Source organism: Anoplolepis gracilipes, chromosome 8 (genome assembly GCF_047496725.1).
Source record: "Anoplolepis gracilipes chromosome 8, ASM4749672v1, whole genome shotgun sequence".
Lineage (NCBI taxonomy): Eukaryota > Metazoa > Arthropoda > Insecta > Hymenoptera > Formicidae > Anoplolepis > Anoplolepis gracilipes.
The window spans coordinates 12,918,458-12,924,999 of record NC_132977.1 but is presented as its reverse complement, the minus strand read 5'-3'; the positions used below and the strand labels follow the sequence as shown (position 1 = coordinate 12,924,999).

Below are 6,542 nucleotides of genomic sequence, written 5' to 3'. Positions count from 1 at the left end.
TCCTATAGTATCACCATGGCTGGAAGCATAAGCAACGATGGAAAATGTAAGGGCACGCAGTACTCCGACTTCTATGGAACGTGGGACGACGTTGTCGTGCAAGCAGTCGCAAAAATATCTTTGAAGACAGCTTATGTCCCCGTTAAGCTAAACACAGGGAAGATAATGTTAAAATCAGGAACAGTCTGTACACTTAGCGAAGGATCAAAATCCTGCAAACATTGACTCAGAAGATGGATATACTTACTGGGAACCAATGCCTACCTCTTCATGCAATTTTCATCAATATGATGTATTGTACGAAGGACCTGCAACCAAAACTACAGACGACAACAGCGCAGGGAAGTCACCCATCGTGTATAGTCTGACAACACAAGACATAACCTTCGCACTGACAAAGACCCGGGAACAGCCATTGTGCGGATATACTCTTCTTCGTACAGAGCATCCCAAGCTTTTCATCCTGGAAACAAAGAAGGGAGATGTTTTCGCGGAAGGAGGAACAATTCCAATCGATAACCTCGACATCTTTGCATATATGAATTCAAAATTCGTATATGTCGAAAAACATATAAGACATCAAATGACATCTCTTTATCATAATGTTATTCAACAAAGATGCGAGTTAGAAAAGAACGTAATAACTAACACCTTATCAATCGCCACCTTACAGCCTGATGAGTTTGCTCATCGATTAATGAAAGGACCAGGATTCATGGCTGTCACAGCTGGAGAAGCAGTACATGTAGTAAAATATATTCCTGTTGACGCCACAGTCAGAAGAACAAAGGAATGCTACTCTGAACTTCCTGTAACAGTAAGAAATACTTCATTATTTCTAACGCCAAAATCTAGAGTGCTCACAAAATTTGGCACTCAAAAGGAATGTAGCTTCGAACTACCAACACTCTATCGCATAGACGATACATGGATTCAACTTACTCCCGATCCACAAGTCAGACAATTACCTCCACAACGATTACATCCGATGACCTCCTTGAGTTGGAAATATCTCACTCCAGGCCCATTGGCGATTAGTGGAATATACACTGAAAAAGATAGAGAAGCTACGAGATCACATAATGTTTCCTGCTGAGAAACCAGCGCTTCTCAACTTCGTAGCTCGTGGGATGACAGGACAAGCAGTTGTACCAGGAGAAGTCTCATTATACAGCCTGTTGGACAAAAAGGCACTCCAAAAAATAGCCTCAAATACCGCCTCAAGGATATAGAGCGGATTCGTAACCTTCGGGTCAGCGACAGCCGGAATTCTCGGAGTATTTATAGTCATAAGAGTTATTAAGTTGACTATCGACACGGCAATCCATGGTTATGCACTACACACCGTATATGGATGCAGTCTGCACCTGCTGGGCGCCGTATGGAGTTCCCTCACACATCTTTTACTTCATCTGGCACGAGGACTCGTAAATCGGCGAAAGCTACAACCGGAAGAAGGACAATCTCCCCCAGGGCAGACGGAATCCTTTTTAGCAACACCAACAACACCAAAAGACGAACACACTATTAACAACACCACAGCGGTAAACACGACCACCCCTATCCCCACTGTCTATACCGATCTACGCGAACGATTAAATGATATAGAACAAATCCCTACGAAAAACATCGGGAATTCGTTCTTAAATAAGAGGGGGGGATGTGACGTCCCGCCAAAAATAAAATTTTCAAAAACACAAATATACTGTTCAATTATAAAATGTACGCTATATATATATACAATTCGGCATATTACCAAATGCTTGCTTATACAAAATCATAATTAAGTAATATTGTCCTTAATGAATATAAAAATTAATCATACAATCATAGTTATTCAATTATATTATATTAAGTATTAATTAAAAATTAAAGTCAAAGTCTCTTACGGTTATATATATATATATATATATATATATATATATATATATATATATATATATATATGTATATATATATATATATTCTAAATATATATATTTTTATATATTTATATTGATAAATATAAATTTTAAACAAATTAACTTCTCACAAAATTAGACCAAACTTATCAAACTAGATGTAAAAATCACCTATTCTCAAAAGGACAACCAGTAGTTAAATACATATAAAAACGACGCACTGACGATACTCGAATAAAATACATTTATCCGTATACATATATATATAAAACATATATATATATGTACAAAATATATAAATACTACCGATATTAATCCGCGTCCACTAAAAATGTGAATTTATATGGAAGATTTATTTTTTTTTTTTTACAAAGCAATGGTTGTTGGAACTAAAATTAAAAATCTTATATATATATCTTATATACTGTCAAAAGGGTATTATCAAAATTAAAATTAAATATTTGCTCAAGAGTTAACTTTCGCAGCTGAATAAAATCAATATTAGAAAAACAAAAGCACCATATGTCAAAATAAATTCAATAAAATATACTAGAAATAAGAATATAGTCTCCCATATAAATATTTTCAAACATGTAAAATTAATCAATAAAACAAATGTGATGCAACGAGAGAGAAAGTATTCAAAATTCTTATAAGTAATATTATGTTGAGGAATAAAATATATATAACATAATAGTCATTAAATCTCTCTCGCTGCAATACGAATAAGTCTTAGCGTTGTATGAAAAATCGATAATTAATATGACGCACGCGATAACAGCGACACAAAGACTCATGAAATCACATATAATCAAGTAGCCTAAACATCCTGACGATCAGCGAAGAAGCTTCTTCTTAATCTAATATATAAACCAATACTTGATTACCATTTTAGTTGAAGCAAGTGATTATAAAGAAATCGCTTGAATATAATCGCGAGAGCTTCCTCGAAATATAACAACGGATACTTAATTATAAAGTTCGTATCATCTTATCGAAATTGATATCGAAGAACTCACTCGGTTCCAATAACTCCAGAGGAGGAGACTTCCTTCTCCAAACCAAAGTCCATCTCCATACGAACAAGATCAACCAACCAGAACTTGAGTCCTTCTGATAACTAGTGGAAGGAGAGATTGAGAGTGGGGACGAACCTCAGGAGTCAGTTGAGCGTATGGACTGCAAACAGTCGTAATTCAGGAGTCGTGAAGAAGTCGTCCTAAGTTGTAGAATCTCTGAGTCTTTGTTCGCTGCGTCCTAAAATATAATTCAACTTAGCTTTACTGACTACTACTTTGTGTCGTCAAGGTAGAGTCTTTAAATATTTTAAGATTTTTCTACTCCGCGACTCATTTTAAATTAACTTAGATTTAATACTATATTACCATTGATACCTTTAATTTCAATACAGTGCGGATGTACCTCTCGTTTTAATTAATAACATTATTATAGCAACTTATATACTTGCAACTTTGTAAAATTATTTTGATATTTGAAATATATCAGCTAATTTTTGCATTACTTTAAGTGAATTGTTAGATCCAGTGTTCCTACATTTCCGAGCCAACATTTACTATAAACAATTAGATATTATACAAATTATTACTACAATATTAACTAAATATCAAAGCCATTAGAATTTTATCATTTACTCTATCTGGATAAAGCGATAGCGAATCCCGAGCCTGGGAAAGAGTAAAGTGACGTGCCCCTCGTTACAGTTCAGGCAGAGCTGAGACTTAGTCGATGAGCCGTCTGGGCGTCGTTTAATCCAGATTATTAACAAATGTTAATCTCGCAAAATAAAAAATAATTTACGATAATTTATAGTAGATGCCTGGTACTCGCCGCGCCGGTAAAAGGTACAAACAGTTACGCGCCGCTTTACGCCAACAACGGCAACTTCAAAAACAAATTAATGCTTTTAATCAAATAACTGGAAATAGTGAAGAACTTACTATAGATATACCAAATAATCAAAGGATCGTTGTTGAACTCTTTGAGTGGCCGCAGGCTTTAGAGCCAGTTGACATTGTCAGCACCCGAAGAACCTTCGAGTTCATTGGATGGCCTGGACCACTGGCGCAGATTGAACTATTTCTTCCTGAGATCTCTGTTGCAGACATTCTGTCACGTGCTGTGACCCACTGTTATCGTCTACCTAGGTGTCAATAACAGGGTTACTCTCTATTTAGTTTTTTGGATGATCTGTCTAAATCGGCTATACCCAGGGCTCCGCCGAGAGCAGGATCAATGTGTACTAGGAATTAATAAATCGGGGAATTTTTTTACTGATCAGGAATGATGATAATAGAGGCTTGATTTAAAAATTTTTTTATGATATTATCTAAATTGTAAATAATGTTTTCTTTGTTTTCTTCTATAAATTGGATTAAAGTTTCTAATATGACTTCAGGGTCAACGAAGAGATTTTGTTGAAATTCAGAATCAGTTGTCTGAGGCTTCATTTATTTTATTTTATTTGATAAGAAAAATTAAGAAAGTTGAAAATAAAGCGATTAAATTTATGACATATGTATTTGAAAATGATTAAGAATGTTAAGCAAACGCGTTGAATTCCGTTATTGTATATTTGATATAGTCTGGTGGTCAGAATACAATTCACTCGGCACCAACGAGAAGCTGAGGAAGTTCTAAGAACTCTATGACACCATGACAATTATCGCGTATGCAATGAACGTGACGCACAATGACACTCGAGTCAATTAAAGATGAAAGAGAAAAAAAAAAAAAGAAATATAAAATTCTAAAATTATATCTGCAATAGTTCTGAATTTATTCAATTTTAAGTTGGAGCAATAATTATGATTAGAAAATTTCAGTTTTGAAATTATAAATAGATTGTGATTAATTTTCAATTATATTAGAATTGGGATAAGGATTAAGGTGGTTTGTGATAGTAATTATGAGGGATTACGTACTTACTGTTGTTGTATGGTAGAATTCACCGTCGCAGCAATTCCAAATATATACTGATTTTGAAAGTTTTAATTTACGACTTGTATAATGTAAGAGCAAATTTCTCATTAATTAATGACTGCTTTAATATGAAGAACAAAGTTAAATTGTGAAATTTAAATGATTTGGATTTATATTGAATGTAGATATCTCTTTCCTTAAGAGAAAGTCAACTGTTGTAATATGATTTTATTTTTCATGAATTTCGTTGATGCATCTATTCATGTAATAAGAAAAGATTATTAAAATTGTTATTGCTCATATATATATATATATATATATATATATATATATATATATATATATATATTAATAAGAGTATGGTTCTTTGCAGGTTCAGCACTGTGTAGTGAGGTATCATATAAAGAAATGTACACTGGAATATGGTGTGGTGGAGGCCAGCGATATAATTTATTGTTTCAAAATCACTGTCTCCGATGGAAAATAGGAAGAAGAGATTAAGCAAGGGATGCTCCGTTATTTTTATTATTAAATTAAGTATAACGAGTAGTTAATTCTCTTACATTGATAGATCGATTATTTAATTTCATTCTAAATTTGCAAATTTCTTGATAGTATAGTATTTTAACTTTATAATTCTTGAGAGTAATATCAGAATGTGAGTCAATTTGTAATTTTATAAGAGTCAATAGCCTGAACTGTGAGTTATTCAAAAGAGTGAGATATATATATATATATATCTTGTATGTATGTCTAGTTAACTGTAGAAAATTTTTATTTCGGAGCTTGAAGGTGGAACAGTTTATTGCATTAGTCGTAAAAGCATATGTCTAGATTGTAATTATAATTGTTTTGCAAAATTGAAGTCGTTAAAGTAATATGATGTCATATAAATGTCAAGCACGATGTGTTATAAATAGTGGTTCAATTCGGAATTCTTTTCTTTTTTATTATATTTTGTTGGAATATGAGTGCGTTTTCTTTTTTATTAAAATAGTAATATTTTTCTTGATTGATCATATGCGCATGTGTGTGTATGTATTTAAAATAGTGACTTACCTTTATTAATGTCTCTAGTTTTGCTGATTTTCCTGAGCCTTTTCCTCATACTCTGGACGTCGTGGATCTCCCTCAGGGATGTCAGTGGTAGAGGTTGAGGCAGGATGCAGCTTGATTTCAACCAAAGGTCCGGGCCAGCCAATAAATTCAAAGGTTCTTCGCGAGATGGGAACTTCGATTGAGTTAGATGCAGGAAGCTGATCAAAAAGTTCTACGACAATCCTTTGATTGTCCGGTACGTTAATTGAATTGTCTTTTTCTACTTGGCTGAAGCCGTTATCACTGTTCGAAATTTGTCTCTGTCGACGTAAAGCGGCACGTAGTTGTCTATGTCGTTTACCGGCGCGACGAGAACCAGGCATTTACTATAAATTATAATCAAAATTTTATTCTAATTTGAAAAGTTATTCATTTCAGTTTGACAATCTGGATCAAGCGACATTCAAGCAGCTGATCGACTAAGTCTCAGCTCTGCTCGAACTAACACGAGGGGCACGTCACTCTGCTCTATCCCCAGGCACGGGTCTCGCTAACGCTCAAGATCCAGACGTACTTTAAATATTTAATCGATATTAAATTAAATATAGTAAATACTGATTGGGAGTGAAGGAACACTGTATTAAAATAATGAACTTGTGAATA

At 33.9% G+C, this 6,542-nt stretch overlaps 1 long non-coding RNA gene and 1 pseudogene across 1 annotated transcript; one reads left to right on the top strand and one right to left on the bottom strand.

The window, feature by feature from the left end:
• LOC140668878 (uncharacterized) lies at nt 1-2,097 on the top strand (annotated as a pseudogene).
• Nucleotides 2,098-3,043: 946 nt separating this feature from the next.
• LOC140668965 (uncharacterized) lies at nt 3,044-6,280 on the bottom strand. Its single transcript, XR_012047280.1, has 3 exons — nt 5,901-6,280; nt 3,860-4,062; nt 3,044-3,158 (listed from the first exon to the last, which is right to left on the bottom strand). It is a non-coding gene; the product is annotated as an uncharacterized lncRNA (long non-coding RNA).
• Between the last annotated feature and the right edge of the window lie 262 nt (nt 6,281-6,542).